The 23,964-nt window shown below is 37.8% G+C and overlaps 2 long non-coding RNA genes across 5 annotated transcripts in view; one reads left to right on the top strand and one right to left on the bottom strand.

The window, feature by feature from the left end:
• LOC103132385 (uncharacterized) overlaps positions 1–23,740 on the bottom strand; it is a 28,700-nt gene extending 4,960 nt beyond the window's left edge. The window contains exons 1-5 of one of the 4 annotated variants that reach the window (XR_475549.2): positions 23,516–23,740; positions 22,262–22,402; positions 20,936–21,044; positions 18,084–18,224; positions 14,348–16,123 (exon numbers count right to left, since the gene is read on the bottom strand). This is a non-coding gene — a long non-coding RNA (uncharacterized LOC103132385). Of the gene's footprint in view, positions 1–14,347; positions 16,124–18,083; positions 18,225–19,521; positions 19,663–20,935; positions 21,045–22,261; positions 22,403–23,515 lie in introns of those variants that run through there. The other 3 variants (XR_475550.2, XR_475547.2, XR_001660714.1) reach the window with 3 other exon arrangements.
• Positions 816–18,003, top strand: LOC107834884 (uncharacterized). The gene is made up of 3 exons (XR_001660719.1): positions 816–830; positions 7,981–7,991; positions 17,691–18,003. It is a non-coding gene; the product is annotated as an uncharacterized LOC107834884 (long non-coding RNA).
• Positions 23,741–23,964: the final 224 nt, after the last annotated feature.

The following is a 23,964-nucleotide window of genomic DNA, read 5'->3' as shown; positions in this document are numbered from 1 at the left end:
CAAGGAGCTTTCAGGAGGTATGGTTAATTATTGAGGTGAAAACAGGTACATGGTCACAACAAGCTTTAGCTGTGAGTGGAGTGGGAATCTTGGAGGAACTAAGGAAAATGATGAAACACAAGCAGTTTCTGGGAAACACCAAGATAAAGGGAAACAATAGCTAAAAACATGCAACTAAAACTTCAAATCTTTGTGACAAAATAACCAAATATCAACAAGGGGAAAAAGAGGTGAATAAAATACAACCTCATTCATCTGTTCAACCTACTATGGTAAACTATAAATACCATGGAAATGTCCAGTCAACGTACTATTCAGAAAGGAGATGCACTTATGAGCCAAAGATTAATCTGTTTTGGTCTGAAATGGTCAGAGTCCTGTTAAGGCAGCAATTGTGCAACTTTATATCTGTTTTAATACACAAACTTGTTCTGTTGCAAGTCAGGGGGAGAAAACTGATAACATGTCAAAGCAATCCATACTTTTAAAGCTTCCCGATGTTCAGCATTTCATCTGTAAAATTTAGGCATATTTTGCTATGCTTACTTCCACGGCAAACCGTTTCTTTTAGAGCCTCTTCAGTATTAAATGTGTCTCTCAGATCTCTTTTGGATAGCAGAAACAGCCTCGTCTGAGAGATTTTCAAATATAGCAAGCATGCAAGGATCTGCTGTGAAGGTGCTCATCAAATTTGACTGAATATGCCATTGGTCTGCCTTTTAACTCTCCCACACTGTGGCAGCTACACTCAGACTCAGCCTACCTGTGGGAGGCATTGATCTCACAACAAGAGGTCGAGAAAGACAGAACAAATCAGTGTGTGTGTGTGTGTGTGTGTGTGTGTGTGTGTGTGTGTGTGTGTGTGTGCGTGTGCGCGTCTGTGTATACAAATGGTAGAAAGAAAAGCTGCAAAAAGGTAGGGAAGACAGGTAAATCTCCTCAAAGTAGGAACTGGAACGAGATGAAACAACAACAAAAGACACAAAGAACACCGCATACTAGAAAACAGTCGAACGGAGGAGAAACAAATAAAGTCAGAGGAATATTACAATAATAACGAGAGTATTCACACGTAGCACGTTCTTTCATCACCCCCACCTTGGATTTCAGTGTTGGAAAATAATATTTTGATCCCCGTCAGATGTGCAAACAGCTTACACATTTGGTTGTTTCCAAGGCGAGCAAAATGAAGGTGTTGAAAGTTAACAGCACAAATTATTTAGATATTATTTAGATCCCAGGTAAAGCCGTCCAACATAGGCTGTTAAAGAGATCAGCTCATCTCTGCATCTCCTTAAATCAAAAATTGCCTGAGGATGCCCAAGTCAAACTGAGTGAACCTTATAAAATTACAAAGATAGAAGCCTTACAAAGAAAACACAGCCTTTTTCCAAGACAGCCTATGCATTATGTAACTGAGTGAAGCCAACCCACCCACTACACGCAGCAAAAACGTAGATTTCATGATCTGGAAAAGCAGCAATACTTAGAGAGAGAAAAAACAGCAACATAAACGTTATAATTTCTATCTTATACGTTCGTAAATTTGAGAAAAGGAAAATCACAGTAGGTATGTTTTTAGTGACCCGTTATGAGAACAGACAGAAATTTTTTTTTCTCCAAAAAATGTCTAAAATTCTGCTCTTCCTGTACTTTGAATTCACTAAATAGTAAAGTAAAAGGGATGCCAGATAGCAGACATCTCCACTTACGGTTAACTTTAGACCTTTAGAGAGAAGTATTGGCAGAGCAAGGTTCTTGTCACGGTGTTTGTGCTTATCTTTCACCTCGAGGCAAAAGGGTAATGTTGTTCCACAAACCACCGACTGTAGAGCCGACAAGCTGCTTTTTCAAAAGCAGAAGGCAAACGGCTACATTTCACTTCCCCCAAAAACCTGACGGTGCCTTTCAAAAGTGTTATTAACGTATGAATTTTACCACATTTTGTCAACCAGAAACTGCAGTATATATTTTATTGGGATCTTTGTGTGGACCACCTCAAAGTAGTTTAACTGTGAATCAGAAACAACATGGTTTTTATTTTATGTTAATACTTTGTAGAAACCAGTTCTATCCACAAAAAAATAAATAAATAAGTTGAATGCTTTTTTGGTATTTGTTTCTGCTCAGTTTGTGTTTTTTTTTTTTTTTAAACATTCCTCAGACTTTTAATTAGATTTAGGTCTGGACTTTAACTGGTCCCTTCTAATCGATTGCTATTTATCCGTTTATCTCCCTCCATCTTCCCATCAACTCTGACCAATGCCTCCAGCCTGTTAAAGAAATGGATCTCCACCCCTTGATGCTGTTGACAACATTTGTCAGGGAGAGCAACATGTGTTCAGGTTAACGTTAACAGTCTGAAGATAAAACAGTCTGGCTTTAAATTAGGGGTAGGAATGTCAGACTATACTTAACAGTTATTTGTATAAAGAAAAGAAAATAAAAAACATTTGTCTTTTTCCTCCTCCTTGATAATTATGCATTGCTTTGTGCAATAACTCCAATAAAATATGTAGAAGTTTGTGATTACAACATGAAAAGAAAAAAAAAAAAAAGAAAAAATATGCGTTTGCAAGCCAGTGATTTTCCAGTAAATGAGTCAAAACACAGCGCTTCAAAGGAAGAAACAACATAAATGATATTCCCTGATCCTAAAAATCTGCATGGTGTATTCTTTGTTTTTCATGATATTGAGAAACAACAGGAGCGACCAGATGTAAGAGCCAGCATGCCACAGAGCGCGTGCTTCTTTTAAGATCTGCATGAGCCTGTCTCTCTTATTCAGTATATTGAAATAATCTAACTTTCTTAAAAGAAGGCATTGATATCAGACATGACTATCAGTAAATGTTGAGAAGTAACTATTTTCTCCCTCCGACTGAACAGTGGTACGACTTTCAGTGGCCAATAACACCAAATTTCAAACGAGCAGAATCTTTTCAACTCAAATCATAAGCTCAGAAACTTGGTGTTTGTGTCTCCAGAACTGTTATTGGAAGTTTAAATCGTTTTTAATAGAAAGAGATTTTGTCGGACGCACGTGAAAGTCGGCATCAAAAAAATATAACGGTGTGACACGGCGTTTCAGAAAGCTCAATTTTCAATACCATTCGCTGGTAGAGATAGTCAAGAAACAAAGCAGCAATTTTCACAGCTGTGTGAAGGAAACAACTTTACATCGCCGTGCCTACCAATCACTGATGGCATTTTAATTGATTTCAAGATATTAAGCATGGATAACCAATATTTTTTCTCAGCTCATTCAGGAGAAATACAATATTTTCTTAACTCTCAAAAGAGATTCAGAGGAAAACGACAAACTCGGTTTCTTTTCTCTCAGTAAATGTTACCTGAAAAACACTGAGTTCAACCATTTCTCTCTTGTCCCAATGTGCAGAATTTAATATTCTTCTAATGGTTTGCAGAATATTCTACTGAAACATTCTGCTGTCTAGTCTTTCTAAAAAGTAAGCAACCCATCTACAGCGACTCTAAAATTCAGCTACACAAATAGTGACAAAAACCTAAATCAGAAGTGTCTAACTGAATCTTTTTGGTACTGATGTGTTTCTCAGCTTCTTTTACTGTACGACTCATCCAGATCCCTCATGGAAAGTTGAAAGTATTTATTGATTATACCCATAAGATAAGCAAAAACCAACAGTGAGTCATTATTTTCACATGATTTCATATAGCCCTCATCTGTAGAGTTTCATTTATCGAGAGCTGAGGGAAGTGGAGACTGTTTAACTTCAACGATTGTTCCTAATTTAGTTTTTAATAATTTGTTTATTCTTATTTACATTCTCTTTTTATTGTGTAAACGTTTTTAGAGCTTCATATGTTCCATTTCTCATAATTACTGTATCTGTTTTGCTTCATCCGGAGGTGGATAGAGTACCCAAAAATTGCAATCGAGTAACAACAGTAGTACTAGTTCAACATGTTTACTCAAGTAAAAAGCAAAGTAAAAATACTCCTGACAGTAAATGTTTTCCAGGAAGTTACTCAAATAAATCCAACTAGTTCCTACCCGACCCTGCTCACATCATCATCATCAATCTAGTCTTTCAAACCAACCTCACTTTTATTCATGACACGTTTCAGTTGTTCACGTTCTGTTTGTGCTATTAGTTTATTTCCACGTCGTCTTTATTCAATTTCGTTTTCTTCTTTTGTTGCTTCAGCTTTGAAAGCACCGAGTGCCGCCCTTAGTGAGTAAGGCAACTGCTCTAAAATTAGAAACCGATTTACTGATCGATATACAAATTCACCGTCACCCATAAAGCACCTCTTCGATCACGTCATGAGTGGACATCTTAAGAGTGGTAAACATTTCACCTCTGCCACGATGCCATTTTATCCTTTGAAAGCTTTGCTCAGAAAGGCCTCAAGTGCATGGGGATAGAGTTTGACGATCCCATCGTTAGCAGATCAGTGTATGACTGTGGCAAAGCAAAGCAAATATATGCAGAAGGTGAGTGCTGAAGAGCAATGATTGGTTGAGAACAGGAAAGAAGAGGGAAAAAAAAAAGTGTCATACTTGGGAAATGAAGGGAAGCAGAGGCTTCCCCTGTCACCATCTGTAGTCTTGTGAAGAGCATAAATCCTCCTATCTGTGTCATGCATACAGTACTGCTGTTGCCGCTGCATCGCAGATCATCTGTGCTCACCCACACAGACACAGACACAGACACACACACACACACACACACACAGACGGATGCAACACACTTAATGTCTTCCACCCCTCTTAGCCCCATCTGTCTGTGTCTGTTCTTCCCTCTGATGCCCAAATAAACACTGTTTTCACTTTGGCAGATGCAAACAAACATGGTAACACACACCGGCAACTAAGAGCAGGGGCACAAGCACTAATATACACACAATTTAGTTTTTCTATTCCACACCTTTTCTTTTTTTTCCCCCAAACTCGTCTCATCCATTTTTTTATATCTTTTGATCTTTCCAGCATCACGATACATATCTCTCCTGGATTGCCACAACTTCTTCTCTCATCTTCCTGTCCTGCAATGCATATTTTTTTTATTAGTTTAGAAGTGCCAAGCATGGTGTAAATGCTCCTTTCACGTTGTTGTTTTCTGATTTATTTATTTTTTTACTAAAGACCTGTTTATGTCTGCTGTTTGTTTTGACTCCTCCATTTACTTATGCATTTATGTCATTACTATAATCATTATCATCCCTCTATCTTTACGCTCTACCTCTCAAAACCTCTCTCCAAACTCTTTTCTTTAATTTTTTAGCAACCTGCCTCTCCCTCCCTACTTCGCCTTTAAATTGTACTCTCCGTTTTTCTTTTTTTTTTCTTCTCATCATTTTCGTTGTATTTAGATTCTCTGAATCTCTTCCTTTCGCTCCCCTTTTCCTCTGCTCTCCCTTTGGAACGGCAGATCAGAGAGATTTACATTCAGCACCACGGACAGATCCTCTCCCCCCCTCCAGACTGGAAAAATAAAGAGTTGCAGTGCCACCTGTTGGCGGACATCAGAAGAACGTCGCTCAGAGGATGCCTGTGCTGGATGAATTATTGTTTTGCTCATAAAACCGGACAGATAACGACCACATGCTCATACATATGTGAACAAGGCTCGTCTACGAGACCGGAGGACCCATCTTAAGCGGGGCTGCACAAAAAGTAGGGTTTTAAAAGAGCAAACCCTTGACTCTGAAAACTACATAAAAGGAGATTCAGCTGGGAGATCTATGTGAGAGGTTAAGCTAGCAGGCTTTAAGGTAATGGCAACCATATATTACCCCTGTAGTTTCATCCCGCTATGTGTCGGGGCTCATAGATGCAGTGCAACTCCGAGGCGCTTGAGCCCAGAATGGGAATCTCAAGTCTCATTCCCGTTCATAGCAGCCAAGGGGGGAAACAATAGCATCTGTTGTCCTTGGAGACAGGGAATTTAATCACAAGCACAGCCAAGGTAAGATAAGAATGTAAAGTAGTGTGGTGATGGGTTTTCTCTGTGTGTGTCGGTGTGGATATGTGTGTGAGACAATGAGTCTATTTAAAGGAATAGACATGTTTTGGTAGTGAAAGTAATAAAATGTCAACAAAGGAGGTGGATGACACTGGATGCGAGTAAGGAAATATGGGAGAAATGGAAATACATAATGCATGTGTGTGTGTGTGTGTGTGTGTGTGTCCAGATGTCCACAGATGTGACTCTCATCAAGCAGAGCGCACTGAAAACATTTTCTATTTGTCTCAACAAACGAGCTCAGTGGTACTGATCCACTGTAGGGACCATCAGTGATCCATATCAGTGCTCAAACTGGGCAGCACCGGTGTGTGTCTTTCTCTCAGTGTTCCATCCTATTGGGAAGGCAGCCTTGTGTACGCACATGGCGTGCACGCATGACTGAATTATTTTTTTGTGTCCACAGAAGATTCTAGAGAAGAAAGAAGTGGTGGAAGATCAGGCGAAGTGGAGATAAAAACATAACAGTAACAATGGAAATGAGGGGAATGACACAGGCAAGAAAAAAAGTTTAGTTTTTTTTTTTTTATTCCTTCTCCCTCTCTTTGCCTACATCACTTTTTTTTTTTTTTATCCACCCACACAGGAGTAAGTACAATGATCACAGAAAAGCAGATCTAAAACCTCAGCTAGTCAGAAAACAGTGACCAGATATAGAAGCATAAGATAAAATCAAAGACAGTTCTGGGTAAGCGCTGTTCAGTTTTCTTTTCTTCCATACTGTAGGTGAGCACTTTTTAATGAGAGCATGTTAACAACTAAATGACACAGAAACTGCAAGAACAAAACCCCACAGGCAGTGTCTTTCAAAATGAGCCACAAAGAGCAGTGGAAACAGTATTTGTTCTTCCGACTTTCATGTTAAATGTTTCAGATAATCCAACAAACTGCAATAGCAATAATCACCCGAGTAAGTGCAAAATGCTGATTTCATTAAAAGGGATGAAAGTCATCCAAAGCGACTTGGACGACTTTCAAGTTGCTTTGAAAGTCAAATTGAAAGTCGACTTTCAAGTTGACTTGAAAAGTCTTGAAAAAAGACAATTTCTACTCTATACCTGATAACTGATTTTGCCCACCTTGGCATCAACAACTACCATCACAAATTTTTGATAACTGGCGATTAGACTTTTTACATCACAGTGGACAAATTATCCTTTTTTCGTGTTGCTCCAAAAATGTTTTTGTTTTTTTTTTTGTTTTTTTTTTGGCATCGTTGAAGAGTTTTGGAGCATGAATGTCCTGTTTAAGACCATGTCATGGCATCTCAATCCAAATGGAGTCAAACTTTGATATTTAGCATGTTTTTCTGGAAGCTATTTATTGGTAGATATGCTGATGGTCTTTGGCTTTTTGTCCTGCTGTGTAAAGCTTGAGCTCAATCACACAGTCAGAATGTTGTTTATCTATACATCAGATGATCGTTATTTTGGGGGATTTTATGGGTAAATAAGATATGACATTTTGGCAAGTCATTGTGGTCCTCAAGCAGCAGAATCTGGATAATAGTGCATTTAAATTTTTTTGGCAAATGTGAAATCTTTCATAGGTTTTCTGTCTCCCTTATACGTCTTGTGGAAAAATGTTAAAGGGACTCCTTTGGCTTTCTTTTAGCTAATCTTCCAACTGAGGTATGGATTTCTGCAGTTCTCCTGAGCTACCATGCATGCATTTCTGGTTAATTGCTCTCCTTGCCAAGCCTGTCAGTTTAAGTGGACAGTCATGTTTCAATGGGTTTGCCGTGATGCAATACTATTTCCACTTTTGCATGTCCAAAGATTAGGTTGTTGTTTCAACCTAACCCTGCCTTAAACGTTTCCAAAGTGCTCTGACCTCTCTCGTGTTTTCTTTTTTTTCTGCTGCTGTTGTTTTTTGGGGGGCTTCATGAAGCTGTTTGTTCACTCACATTGCATTCATACTGAGAGTAAATTACAGGGGACCCCAGTTATTATTTCAGAGGGACAGATAGGTGGGGGGGGGGTTGACAGTTGTTTGTGCTAAGTTTTATTTAGTGGTATCAAAGTAAAGATAGTTGGATATATATGCATGATATTTTCAAGGCATTTTTATGTCCAAAATGTTGAAAACCATATATCCTTTTTCTGCTGCTTCACAATTTCTGTTGTCCTACCAAAGAAACACAAACTGCAGCCAACGGGACAACTGAGTAATAATGGACAAAAACACAGGGACTTTTATCATTTCTAATTGTGCAGCTAACCTCCATGTCCCACCTTGTGATGTCCACAAGGAAAAGTAAATGTACCATATTTTCTGGACTATAGAGAGCACCACACTATAAACCGCACCCACAAAGTTTAAAAAAAAAAAGAAAAAACTGGAAACCTACATATATAAGCCGCATCGAGCTATAAGCCGCTGGTATCTCTGCCTCTCTCGGTTCTCCACAAGGACCCAGCAGAGAGCTGCGTCCTTAAAAAATCTGCTATTAAGTACGCCAGCGCCGAATCATGGGTGGTCGATCTGTATTGCCAGATCGATAGCCTTCAACTGAAAAGCTGCATCATATCAACTTCTTCATGTTTCCTTGATGAGGGGGTATGAATGAAAATTAGTATTTTCTTCTTTGATTTCCAATTTTGACTTCCACTGATTCCCTTCCTGCTAAAGAGCCCCCTGGTGGTTAAAGAAAAATCCACAGAAAAGCCGCTCCGGGCTATAAGCCGCATGGTTCAAAACGTGGGAAAAATTTAACAGTTCATAGTCCGAAAAATACGGTACTAAAGGGGTTTAAGTACTAACAAGATTTAGCTAGCTTTAGGACTGCTCAGACTAGTATCAAAACAACATTGTTGAACATTTTACATCTCCCCTCCTGTCTATGCACAAATTAGACTTTTTTTGGTGGCCACAGCAGGAAATTAGTAGAGGCTGAAAACTTCAAAGAAGGAAATTACTAACCACATTTTAGATGTTGTACCAATTACAATGATTAGGACAACAACTAGGGTTTGTGAGGAGATAGCAATGTTGTAAATCAATAGCCCCAATGACAGAAGTGATGAGCTGTCTCACCACATCTTTTGCTGAGACATGCATTGAGACAACTACAGATGTGAGATACAGTAAAGACCCTTTGATAGAATCGTGCTTCTTTGCACTGGATATGCAAAGAATCTGATGGTTATGTTCCCAAAAGCAGTGAAAGCAAAAAAAAAAAACAGGACATCAAATCTATGCAAAAGGCAGTCTTGTAAAACGTGTATTTGCTTCTCTCTTGAACATAATATCTGTTCCTCTGCCCATTAAAAAGTGACTAGAAGGGCCCTTTGAAGTAATATTTGTTATATAGATTTTCAGTATAGCAGTGTATAAAACTTAAAAGTCCCGCTGGGTTCTCCTCTGTTTTGTGAAATTGTCAAGCTGACTCTTGGTGGTTTGAGGTGGTGTCTCTGCCAGCCTCTTCAACATGACAACAAATTCACATGTGGGACTGTGCATCAGCAGGGCTCTGACAGAAGCTTGTTTTTTTATGACAGTGGTGTTGCATCACAAAACTTTAGGGGGAAGCCTAAGAACAAAATAAAGAAATAGAAATTGTGGCATTGCCTTAAATGCAATTCAGTCTCTGCTACCCACAAAATGTCAGAAAAGTGATTTTTGTTTTTTTTGTTGTAGCTGGCATGAATACCTCGGGTGATGACTGAGGCAGAATCTGAATAGGCAGGTGGCAAAATGAGCAGCACTGACTCAAAGGCATACTACAAACATAAACTGCTGACTTCTTACTTTTAAATGTTTTTAAGAAGACTTCTACATTTTTAATTTCTTTATGGGAACAGAAAAATGTTATTTTATCAGTTTTACTTTGGTTTGCATTGCAAACTGGTTGTATTAACAAAACGATTAGGTAATAGAACAAAAACTACTTTACATTTAGAAAAAGACCACATTTAAATTACAATATGATAATAAAAAAGGAACATTTACAATTGTTGAAGTGTGTTTTCGAGGAGTCTAAATGACTGCTGTTGTCAAGCTAGAGCAGGGGTGGCCAAGTCCAGTCCTCGAGAGCCACCATCCTGCAAGTTTTAGAAGTATCCTTACTCCAACAGACCGGGATCAGCTCTACAGAGGCCTGATAACGAGCCAGTCATTTGATTCAGGTGTGTTGAAGCAGGGATGCATCTGAAACTTGCAGGATGGTGGCTCTCGAGGACTGGACTTGGCCACCCCTGAGCTAGAGGGTAGTTTCATTACCAGTATATATATATATATATATTTTTTTTTTTCCATGTCCAAGTCACGTCTCAAACCTTGAATGGCTGAAATCAATATGTCTGCTAAGCTAAAGTGAGAATAAGTTAAATCTAGAGCTACTTAAATGTGATACTAGCATAACAGAAGTAAGATGTTAGAGCCAAGTGAGTTTGAGCCGCTTCTTAATGGTCATTATTATGAAACTCATTACATACATTTGCATTATACATTTATATACATCAGTCTATAGTTATCCATATTGAGAACAGTGTTTGATTAGTATCATTTTGCCCGTTTGTCTCATGTGAGACATGGTGGGTAAATCAGAACGCAGAGCAAACTTGGCACAAATAATTTTCTGATAGAATCCGAGTTTAAAATTTTTGCTCTACGTGTTTTGTCTGACTACTGATCCTGACCTCACAGCAAACACCAAACTTCACCTTTCGAGGCTGCAAACTGACATATTTTCTACTCAAAGGGAATCCAATTCACACATCAAGGCATCCTGACAGCAGGTGGTGTATCTGAAGTAATACCATGTGTTTACATGCCCTCAGCTGTCTGTACACATAAAGGTACGCAAGTGTTAACAAACTTTAATGAAGTGAGATTTCAAGTTTTTTTTTTTTTTTCACATAAAACACCTCAAGCTATTTGGAACAGGTGCATACACAAAAGGACGAAGAAGAAGAATTTATGTTGAGAATTTAGTGTAATTTTAGTCGTGGGTTATTATGGTTTATTAGCGGTGACAAACACTACGTTTGTTGTGGAATACCTATTATTGTTGTTAGCTGTTGTTACTGCTGTAATGTGATTGCCTAAATTTGAAACCCTCCTGGTGTTTCCCCCAGCTCTATCTGGCAGGTATTTTTCCTTCTTCTCCTTGTTCTTTTTCTGGATTTTGGTTAATTTCAGAGGTAGTCTCAGCTGCAACTGTTCTGTTCCAGCTCCTGCTGGTTCTAATCTGCTCTATGCCAAAAACTGTTTTCCAGTTCCACTGCCACCAATAATGTAGACAAAGATGTGAGGTGGTCTGCTTCCTGACATTGACATCTCGACTCTGATTGCATCAATTGCAAATGTAAGCTCAAACAATGCCCAATTTAACCGGACAATCTCACTTTTGGTATTAATCTGTGGCTCAAAACCAACATGAATGTGGCTTTGAGATTTCAGCTGAGTAACAAACGTGCAAAATTAAGTTGATAATTTGCATTTGACGAACAAATGGGTCACAAGATTTACTGCTTTTCTGTGCCACGAAGCAAAAAAAAAATGTTTATAACACATTTGAGAAAATTAAGTCAAACAGTTTTAATAAAACGTTTTAGCACAAAAGTTTAAGCCTGGAATATTGGGTTAAGCTCAGGAAAAACATGCAGCCCTCTCCTCATATAAAAAATCCAGATAGAAACTGAGTAATAAAAGTAAATAAAAACAAAAGCAAGACAGAACAGAGAACAAGTGAGCTTTACAAACACAAAAAAGGTGGACTAAGTGAGGAGCTGCCTGCTTAATCTGAAGCATTTAACAGACAACTCTGCATGGCGGAAAGCCCCTGGGAGGGCCCTCATGATGTAATTTGAACTTTATTTTGGCCTTGGCACAGAAAGCTGTGCTTTCAGCTGTGGTGAGCCCTTTTAGGGCCAGCTGCAGTAGACAATGGAGCTTGTGGAAGTCAGTTGTCTCAGTTGATAAACTTTGCCCTCAGTTATGCAGCATGTGTAAACAGATTTATTCACTGTACAAACAGCTGGTGGTATTTTTACTTTCTCTCCGATAGTCTTTACTCTGCTCTCGAAATGCAGTACATTTGGCTATGGTGTTTTGTTTTAGGTGGTGTTTGCTTACTTATCAATTACCTAATGTTTATATAATGGTTAGAACTGTACTAATCTACAGTGCCCTGAAAAAATGTGATCTGCATTTGTTTTGAGGTCCCTTTACTCTGATACGTCTAAATGGAAACTGTTGACAACAACTGTCTTCAGACCTCACCTAATTATTAAATCCAGTCCAACTTTGCATAATTTTATTTCAGCCCAAATGCTGCAGTTTGGTAAAAGGCAAGAGGTTTATTAGAATGCGATTATAAAATCCGTGGAAATAACAGGTCAGAGGTAATGTTGTGGAGTTGGTTTAATCAGGCTTAGAGTATAAAACATCACCCTAAGCTTTGGACACTTCACAGAGCACCATCCAATCTGTTATTCAAAAACGGAATGAGTATAGCGATATGCCAAGCATATACAGATGTGGCCCTCCACCTGAACGAACAGGAATAATTAGAACAGTAACAAGGAGGACCAAGATATACCGGAGGAATCTTAAGAGACTTGCATGTTTAAACAACAACTATTTGCACGTTTCACAAATGCAGCTTCTATGAAAGAATGTCAAGAACGGGATTTACATTTGCAAATAAGCCTTGAAAGGATATTGCTCTTCTGCAAGCATGTAGGAAATTTAAAAAAAAATAATTTTAAAACCCAAAATGTTTTTGCTGAAATGCAAAAAATGCCATGTGTGGCACAAAACTTGCAGTGCACACGGTGGTGAAAGCATCAAGCCGTTTGAGTGCTTTTTGACAGCAGGGACAGTGAAGCTGGTGAAAAAAAAAAAAGTAAAGACAAATGCGGCACTGAAGAGGACCTGAGATTCATGTTGGGGATTAGAAAAGACTTTGAGACTGTGGTAAAGGTTCCACTTCCAGCAGAACAAGAATGAATAAATAGCCAGTAGTCCTTGATGGAACACTCATAAAAGTTGATTTTATATAATAACACCTCTTTAAATTTTACAATTATGCAATGATTTTTGTGGATCTGTCAGATAAAATTTGTGGTTGTAATGTGACAAACTTTGAAGGCGGACAGACTCTCTTCATGCTCTTTTTGCCTTTTACACAACTGCATTGTGTTTTAAAAGAAAGATTATTGAGGCAGATTTCTTGCGAATTGGACGGGAGCTTGATGCAACTTCTTTGCCTCTTTGCGCACTGCTTGGTACAGAAGCTCGACCCGTTGAGACACCCAGCAAATAGGTAGGAGAGATGAAAAAGCATCTGAAAATCCATTCACCCATATTAAAAATACAGCTTACACACACAGCTGTGCACAGACGGACACACTTTGAGGGCACAGCAATGCGTCTGTCACAGGGCACTGGTCACACTGCGGCTCCAACACACACTCGCACATATACAGAGCTTGACCACCCATGGCTGCCCCCTGATTACCACCACCTTCCACGGCCACCGTAACTCCTTCTCCCCATACCTCCTGCACACTCCAGTGCTTCACGCTTCTCTCTCAGCTTCCCCATATTCATCCCAACATGGTTCCCATCCTTCTCTGCCCCGTTTCCACGTGTTTTCCACCTCTTCTCGCTCCCCCGTTCGTTTTTTTTTTTTTTTCACACCATATTCTTTCCTCAATTTCCTCTCCTACACATTAACATATAAAATGCATCAACTGGTTTGTAGGCTTAAGTGCTTTGTGACTTAATCAGTCAGCTGCATAGCCACTTACCTACTCATTCCCTCACTTGATTACTCAGCTGCTCGCTCACTCATTCACCTGTTTACTTTCTCAATCTTATTCATTTAGGTCTTCATCCACTCTCATACCTCAAGAGTGGTGATAAATGTTTCTACAGTGATGGAAGCTGGATATACACTCAAGTTCTCACGTAAACTCCTTTTTACTGGGGTAGCAACCAAACTAAAATTTCCAAGGATGAATGCTGGGAAAACACGTCGTTCCTTTTCTTTATTATTTTTTTGCATGTCTGTCATAAAATGGAAAAGTTTAATTCTAGTGAAACGCTATTAAATTCCTGTAACTTAAAATGTGTCATTTCATTTCTATGCTTAATATATACGACTTTCACATTTCATGGTTTAAAATAAAACCTTTGTATATCAAAGAATGAATGAATGTGATTGTTATCCCACTTTGACAAACATTTTTAAATTACTTCATCACTGGTGATGCATAAAGGAGAACAACAATTACATAAAATAGGATTTTACCATCTTATAGATAGATTTTGTAGCTGCTGGTTGCTAAAAAAAACCAAAACACTAAACATAATACATACATAATTTAAGTGCCGGTGAAAAGTCTTTATTCCTCTTAAACTTTTCAGTATTCTGACATGTTGTAACCACAATCTTCAGTATAATTTATTGGGATTTTATGCGACAGACCAACTAACTTCTAATTGTGAAGTAAAGGAAACATGACACATTTTCAAATACATATCCATTCAGGCCTTATTAATCAATATCACCTTTGTCTTCAATATCAGCTGCAAGTAGTCTGTGTTGTCTAGATAATTGCTTGCTAAAATAACCTAAACTCAGGTTGTGAACATCAATTTTCCACCTTTCCACAATTTCTAAGCTGAACTTAGGTCTATTCTTTTTCCGTGACATGCTAACAAATGAATATGCCTTGATAAAAAACCCCTGGTTGTAACTCTGGCTGTATAATTATGTAGTTTTCTTCCTAGAAAGTGATTATCTGCTGCACTCCAGTCATTTCGAGCCCCTGATTTTTTATTTTTTTCCATGGTTGTCTGTTTAGCTTTATCCATTTTCCCATCAACTCAAATCAGCTTCCCAGTCCCTGATAGAGAAAAAAACATCTCCAAAGTATTATACTGCCACTGCCATGTTACACAATGGATATGGTGTGCTTCAATGAGGTGCAGAGTTAGTTTTAATCCAAACTTTGTTTTTTGCATGCAGACCAAAATGTTCAGTTTTTGAGTCCATTTTCCAAGAACATCAATATCAATTTGTTTGCCACGCTGTGTTCTACGTCAAACTGCAAAATTACTTGAAGATTTATCACACAAACGTTTGACAAAAGTGCGAAAATATAAGGTGAATGTATAGAGTACAATAAATGAAGAGTAATAAGTCTGTGTCTTGGCAGGTTTAAGAATATGTTTGATGGTTAGAAAACCATAAAACTGAATTGTTGATTTCTACAATGCAGACTTTTAAAAAAAAATTAAGAACAAAAACAAATATGAATCAAATTTCCCTGTCTAGAAAGGAAGAGTAAGAGCTGGGTAAGACATCATTAGCTCATTATGTTCAGGAATTAGGTGGGCTAAATGACTGTGGATGCAAATATGCTACAAAGATGCAAAGATAAATCAAGAGTTTATATATGTCAGAGACAAGAATGAGAGGAGCGAGTGGGTTACTTCTAGACAAAACTCAATGTTTTGTACATTCCTCCTTCAAATTCTGCCCAATGGATATTTTCACTTCAGACTAAACCAAGCAAACGCCCCTATTTTTCATTTAATAAGGCATCAAGTTTGTGGAATGTTCAGATGTCTAAATAAATGCTCTAAAGCCCTTGTTTTCTGTGCACAGTCTATGCCAGCTTTCAAGAGCCAAGAGGTGGGTCTCAGGTTACCACTCTATCAGAGGCTCAATTGCAAAACAGAGATAGCTATGCATGCTTATACTGACAAACCCAATTGACCCTAGATGTATGTTTTTGAACTATCAGAGAAAAGTGGACTGCCTGGAGGAGGCACAAAATCTACACAGAAAAGTCAGAGTTTCAAACTGAAGGTCTTGATTGCTAAGCTAAGCATCACCTCACAGTGCAACTCAGATTCAATCAAACACAAACAAGGACTTTCATTGAAATTGAAATGTTCTTACCCCAGGCACAGGCGTAAGACTTGTGGCAAAGGCTCTACACGTTTATGACCAACAGAAAAAGAAAAAGGTTCTTCCTAGATTCTAAGAAAACGTGTGTTTCTTCTTTTCTAGGGTGAGTTGCTCCAAATTTCAACGTTCATGATTCAGGCACTGCGTTGCAACCATGTGGTGCCTGATGTTTGATGATATCTGCCTGGAAGAAAAAGTCCAAACAAGGTTGAATTTTAATTGCAGTTCACAAAATTCTTAGGATTAATAAAACAACGCAATTATAGATTGATTAAAAGGTGGAATTCTGACTCACAACCAGCTATTAAGCTGAACTTTGAGTCAAATTTGAATCTTACATTTCCCTCATTTATTTTTTACATGCTGAGCACCATATGTTTGTCTTCATTACATCATTCTGCACTTTTATCTCAAAATGTCCTCTGCAGCATATAATGCAGCAAAGCAAATTACCCTGAAAAATCTACTAGGTAGATCAACCTAATCGAGTTATCTTCATAAATCTAACAGAAGACTACAGCTTTAATCAACTATTCTAGAAAAAGAGCTACAAAATCTTCATAGTATAATATACTTAAGTGCAATGCTAGTATATTACATGCGCTCACCAAAATGAATGAAAAACGCTCAAGAAACTCATGCAACTAGTCCTATTGTTAAACAAGCTACCACTACTTCCTGATAAAGTAGTTAAGTCCTCCGTTATCCTAGCGTACTCATGTACAAATCTCCAGCTTCACAATGAAACCAGCAGCAGAGTACATGGCCACAGGAAGAATCATGCACCTCTGCATGAAGCCAGGGAGATATATGAACAAAATTTTTCTTAGACATTTACCATTAATAAGACTAACTATGAGCTGTGACAACAACAAGATGTCTTTGGATATTATTTATATATTAAAATACTCTAATCATCACATCATAATTACTACACATACACAAATAGAAAATACAATTTAATCTGCATGCCCCACTTTAACTTTAGAGAGCTTTACTTGAGTTATTTTCATTAGTGTTTAGCTTTTAATGTGACTCAACTAGAAGTCATCAGGGCCAATTAAAGCAAATGTCATAACAACATCTATGAGACACATGGATAACTTTTATTTTCTAATTTAATCTAAGAGCAACATTTTAAGCTATCTCCTGGTGACTAGTGCCGGCCACAGAATGAATAGTGGGGAGGGGTATCTAATTGATTCGTCTGTTTTTGTTTAGACAAAACTGAGGGAAGTGAAATTTTAACTTTTGTATTTGAGATAAAAGGCATGGGAGGAGAGGTGGAAGATTCTTGTCGGTCAAAATTACAAAAACGTGAGCCACTGGAAATATAGGCTCTTAATCCAGAAATGCTGCCTTGGGCCATACACTTAAAGAAAAAGGTATTTCAGAAGAGGACATTTTTGGTTCTTAGGAAAAAGGACGGGTGCTCTACCATCTCCTAGTGTCCATCTGTCCATGGCCTTGGCTGTGATTACTTAAACTGACTTATTGGGAAAGTTAATGGGGAAAAAAAACAGAGTCACTGAACATTTTACCAAATGCCAGCTGAATTTATCACACACATTTTACAACTTCCTCACGCAACTTTTGTTTTCAAGGAAGCAGTAGCACACTGTCAAAGTTGTCTAGCACATATTTCCTGCAGGTACTTACAGTAATTGGACATAGAGAGCCAGAGCTGTGATTTATTGAGTCCATGAGGGTGTGTGTTGTAGTGTGTTTCCACTGTGAGCCAAACACTGGAGTGTGGGTGTGTGCATGGTGTGTCTATCGATACATGAACAGAGTCAGAGGCAGTGTCACACTGCGATATGAAGGGTTTTGCCACCTTCACCTCATCCTCAGGGTGTGTGCGTGCCTGTGTGTGTGTGCAAGCATGCATCTGCACTGTTTCTGAATGCATGTGTGTTATTTTATTTGGACTTCTTGGCTCTGAACACAACCTTTAATTGCCTGGGAGGATTCTGGCTGAATTTAAAATTTAAAGCCTCCCACTAATGTGCTGTCAGTCAGTATGTTCACGAACACTTATACTTACACTCGTACTTTTCTTTTTACCAAAAAAACAAACAAAAAAACATGACATATAAACAATCTGAAAATTAAAACTTCAACTTCAGAGCACTTGTCTGATTTACCATGTCTTTAATCCCCGTGCAAGTTACGCCATCCTCCTCTTCGTTGATCTGTTGCGCAGCACTCCTCGTCTATCGAAGTGTTGTGATGTTCAGGCTGTTGTTTAATAATTTGTGATCCCGCTTGTGTATTCGCTGAACTCCCTGGAGTGGAGGCAGGGCAAAAACAAGGAGGTAAAAGTCAAGAGAAGCATCATGGTGACTGACAGAAAAAAAAAGAGGCGCAAAAAAAAAGGAGGGACAAGTTGGATGTTGAGTCACTGACAGACATACTGGTGTATGAAATGAATGATATAAACAATCGTTACAGGCAAAACTGTGAGTACGTCATTGACAAGAAAGGCAGACTAAAAACATAAACATTTAATGGTGAACAACATACATTGAATATGCTCTGGTGGGAAGGGGGCTCTCTATAAATGAACAAATTGTGTATGTGCATCAACAAGTTAAGCTGAATAAAAAAGAAACCCTGCTAAATTTAAGACTTAACCAATCAAAATAAATATTGGTACATATACACAAGTAGTCAGTCACACATACAACAAATCTTTCATTTGTTAAAAATGTTATTTTAAATAATCTTCTACTCAGGATTTGTCACTCCCAGCCTCAATGTGTCTGATCAAATTCAGCAAACTCTAGTAAGTATTATCACTTTGACATTAAATTATGAAGAGCTGCATTTATATAACGGAGTGCTAAAATAGGTTCTGACCAAATATAGGACTCAGCTCACTGAATTTAGTAAACAAATCAAATTACAACCCAAAAATAGTAAAACTGTGTGTTTGGTAGAAAAGAAGGCATCTATTGTTTCAGACATTGTCTTATCTTCTACTAATAAATAAATCAGTTGTCACTTGTGCAAAACTTGTCAAACATCCAACTATTCTTGGAATCACATGGCAATCTTTTGTTTCTATATTTTTTTTTCCAGATAGGGGCATTGCGATGGCTACTCCAGACTGACTTTTACTGTCGGCTACATAGAAATTAATTTGGAAGAATTCTTAGGCTCAAGTTGATCATCTGCCTAACTTTTCCTTCCCCCCCGTTTTACTACCGAATAGCTTCCCACTGTGCTGGAGAAGTCTGCAGCTGAGTCTAATTTTCCACCAACTATGCCGCTGATTTATGGCAATCTGTTGCCGAATCTTTTAAGTTTTACAGTTAGCTCACATTTATGATCTTTATCGGCTTCATTCAAAGAATATTTTTTATAGGAGGATTTTACTCTGGTATTTGTAATGCTCAAAACAAACATTACCCTTAATTATCCAGGTGTGTGTTCACTGTTATTTTTAAACTGAGCTAAACATCTACACATGTGTTTTTCTTTACCTAAGCAACTTTGTGTTGCAAATTTGCAACTGTTTGATTTGTTCAATCGGCCTAAGAACATTTTAACAGAAGTAGGGAAAGGGCACTGAAGCTTCAATCCTCGAAGCATCAGACAACCACTCTATCATGGAGCTGCAGCCATCCCATGGTAACATATTGGGGGTAACACCATCTGTTGTTAATAAGAATTGCAATGCTTCCGGCATCATTTTGGCAAGGTGTCTGCAGCCTCTTCCATCTCAAAAAGTTTAAATATTGGAAAGAACAGCACTGTCCATGATACGCTCCGGCAAACAAGTCTCATTAGAACCCTTTTTTAAATATTTCCTGTAGTCCCATTATAATATTGCCCAGGCTCCAAAATCTTCCACTTTGTCTGCCAATGACCTCACGTTCCCTAAAGCAATCAGGGAAAAAGTAGTTCGGTTTTCTACTAGTTGATCTTAGCTCAGCTTCTGTTCTCCATTGACCACATCCCTATAACCTGTCAGGGACCTGGGGTCATATTTCTGATGTTTGCTGGGCTTTGAAATCTGTTGTTAGAATGGCTATTCAAAATCAATAAATATTTCATTTAAAGTTGTAGAAATATTAACAAAATCCCTGCAAAAGACAGCTACGAAACCAGGATGTAAAAAAATCTCAAAGTCTCCAAAGCAATTCGACATTCAGAAAGATACAAAAATACAAAGAAAAACACATTATGGATGCCCACTACACTTGGTTCCATCATGGTGGGTTTTTTGTTGTTTTAAGATTTTATTTCTATAGCTAAACTTTATTTCCCAATCGGTTTTACAGTTTTACTCAGCATTACTTTTACCAACAAATTTTCTCTCATACACCATTAGCTCAACACTCAGGTGCAGCTCTCTATCATTAACCCAAGAACAAATTGTAATTACCGCCTGAATGTTCATCTATAGCTTTAGTAGTTGCATATTAGAGTGGATAAGCTTTTTTTTTTTTAGGCAACAGCAGAACAAGACTTTGTCGATGGAACTGTGGAGGGAGGAGTGACGAGGTGAGAGGATATAATTGAAGAGTACTGAGCTTTTGAAAAATAAATGATGACAGCGGGTATTCAGGCTGGTGTGTCAAAATATGTCAATCTAAAGTTTTCATTTGTCATTTATCTATTTCAGCATGAGCATAAACGACTTCATGTTTTTTTGTTTTTTTTTGTAATTGGAAGCATTATATCTATTAAGAAATTATGGAAAGATGATATTTATGATTTAAAATTAAGAAATTGTAATATAGAATACGGAAGTAAAAATGAATACATAAATGTATCTGTCCTTGAGCTGAATCCAGCTTCAGACAGGTCCTTATTCAAACAATGGTTAGCTTAATATCAAACATCATTAACATCTTGGAGCACAAGCATGGGTTCAATTCATACAAAACTTATATAAATTGATTTTGACATTTATTACATTTCTTATTAACAGAGGTTTAACCAGGCTTGGAAATAGCAAACCAGCATAAACTTTCAGTATCGGAGTTACCAAGCCTTATGACTGTTTGTAGTAATCCCTCTCACTGAGTTTTATGAGGTGGCAGCGGACAGAAAAACTTGTCACAGCAAGAAACCTCCAGCAGAACCCATCTCCATTCCTCATGCATGTGAAAATGATATGTGCTTTACTCCATATGTAAGCACAGTTTTATACATCTGGATTTGTTTTTCCAAGTATTGTTGACTGCAACATATGGCAGATTTTAGTAACAAACTAACACAAGTACAGAAGACCTGAGGAGATTTAAAATAAAAACCTGTTGACCATGAACAGAAAATGGAATGTGGTTCCTTATTGTGTTTTCAGCAGGATAATGATCCAAACATGCAGATAAATAAATGCAGAGATGCTTCGCCAGACACAAATTATCCATCTGCTATTCTTACCTCAATCACCACACTTAAGTCGAATGGAAAACAGAAATAGTAAAGGAGGGAAGCCAGTGCTGGGTGATCTAAAGGCATGTGCATGCTCCAGTCTTGAGAAATATTATATTAAATAACAAGACTAAGGGCTGTCATATTCTCAAAAAAGGAAGCTGTGCAAATAACAACAGGAATGGCACCTAGAGTAACTATTTTTGTAAACTCTTAAATTCTCTCCTCACTTAAAAAATGTAATCAAATTAACAGTTGAATATTTCTAAATTTTCCATTGTGAGCACATGAATCTGTAAAAAAAATAAATACATTTCCAGTAAGCCTTTTCACACATCTTAAGTGTGGAGTGTGTGTTGTTAGTACACACACTCCACACTTTTTATGATAAAACTAATGCGGTAATAGTTTTACTAATTTTACATTGTAAAACAATATCTTTAAAAAAGCCTGGACTAGAGGCCTGTGGCGCTCATCTGTTCAGAACAGCTGGAATGGCCACCTTCATATTTTCCAAAAACATGAAGGTCCACATTTAAGTCTTGACTTTTATTCAATAAAACTCTAAATAATTGAAGAATTTTGTATTCATTTGATTTTGCTACTTGCAGCGAGGTTTCACAGTGAAAATGTTAATGATATTTTACTGGCAAATGAAAAATCATGTAGCTCATGGAAAATGGAAGCAACAACAGCGATGATTACCAGACAACAAAACGGGCTTAGCACTAATTTCTGTGGTTTACTATATTTAACATGTCAGTGTGACAAAGCATAATAGCCCAAGGCATAATGCGACCCGAACATATCAGCTAAATACCGATCCAAAGCTGTACCACAATTGCTAATGGAATGGATTAGATTGTCAACAAGAATATCACGGTCAGAAGCTTGAATGCAGCTTTTAGGTCAAGCAGCACTAATGTAGTGCACTCACCAGCTCTGGCATGTATCAAGAGGTCATTAGTGACCCTTAGACGCAGATGTGCTGCTGACGAAAGCTGTGCAAGTGGTTGTTTGGTCTGATTGTAAAAGCTGTGAGCTGTCAACTGTCCAAAAGAATGACTGAGATCTCAGGCTGTGGAGCAGACAAAAAAGTCATTTATGCAGAACATTACCAGCAGGGTCTGACATGTTCTAACAAAGGCTGTGTTCTTGCAAATGTGCTGTTACCAACTATTATCCTACATGAAGGCGGCAAGAAACAGATTAAATAAATGCAAAAAACAAAAATCATATATTGAGCAATCTCTATTAAAATGTTTCTATCGTCTGAGGTTTTCTCAATCTGTGCACACATCACTGGAATTCTGCACCAGATGTAAACTCCACAAAGCTTAAAAACCATGATCTAAAAAAAATAAATAAATAAAAAAAAAACATTTGCAATTTGTTCATATACTAATGAAAATTCTATTTTACAGAAAGTATGAACATTGCATGTGTTACCCAGCAACTTTGGATGGACTGAGGGTAATGTGGTAATTTTGTTCTCTCAACGTGTGATGCTGTGATATAGAAGAGATGAGACACACACATTGAGCATCCATTAGCATCTAGCATCTAATGAATTAAATATACAAGTGACTGTAATAGCTAGCCATCAGATTCAGTACATCAAAAATGAACGAGAATTTGTTTGACATGCTCCAATTACAATTATGAATATACAAATAAAACATACTTAAATATGTAAACATTTTAGCTTTCAATTGTGTCCATTGCTTCAACAGAATAATATTGTATCTCTTACACAAACTGTACTCCATCTACAAAACTCAAAAAGGTGTAATGTTCTTTTAATGTTGTGTCTCTTCACTAAGCTTCACACAAGTACAGCCATTACTCACTGAATGCAAGAATATGGTTTCTCTGGTTTTTGAAATAAAATAAAGAAATGTCCAATTTATAAATAAAGACATCAAAACAATGTCTTATGTGTGAGAATCGTTCCGAAAAGTGCAAAATACAATAAGTTCAAGGTGAATTCCGTAGTCCTTCAGCCGTTCCTCAGCCAGCTCAACACAGTACGCTAGCATTAGCATTAATTAGTCTTCTGAAATGTGTCCCGTTTTCTACACAATACTAGTCACAAACTGCATAACGTCACTCACTGGTGACAATCGATTCAATAGCCTCTTAACTCTAAAAAGTAACCGATAAATATGCATCAAAGCACATTTTTACTGACCTGTATTATAGAAAGGCTGAGATGCTCATGTTGAGCTTCCATTAGCATCTAACGCGAAGGTTTATTCTTCTTCTGTGTCCCCAACCTTCTCTTTGCCATCAATGCGACAAGTGCCCCCTAGCGGTTGTATGTGAACCGCACTGAATAACTGAAATAACACTAAATAACTTATTACAACAATAAGTTAAGGATAGAAAAAGAAAAAAGAATGTTGGGGTGGCTATTTTTATACTTTGTCTTTTCATTACTTAAAACAACTTGTTTTCACCTGTCTATGCATGACACCAATAGAAAGGGCATCATAATTGAGAGGTATTGTGCTATGGTCATGTTATGGCCTACAAAAGCATCAGGAAGATTGCTGACCCGAGAGTTGTCCAGTAGAAACCCACTGATACCATCCAAAAGGTCAGTATGGTACACAAGGCCTCTAGTAGCTGACTTGTCAC

The sequence above is a fragment of the Poecilia formosa genome, unplaced genomic scaffold (genome assembly GCF_000485575.1).
Source record: "Poecilia formosa unplaced genomic scaffold, Poecilia_formosa-5.1.2 Scaffold11, whole genome shotgun sequence".
NCBI lineage: Eukaryota > Metazoa > Chordata > Actinopteri > Cyprinodontiformes > Poeciliidae > Poecilia > Poecilia formosa.
This window is presented reverse-complemented; position numbering and strand designations above follow the sequence as displayed.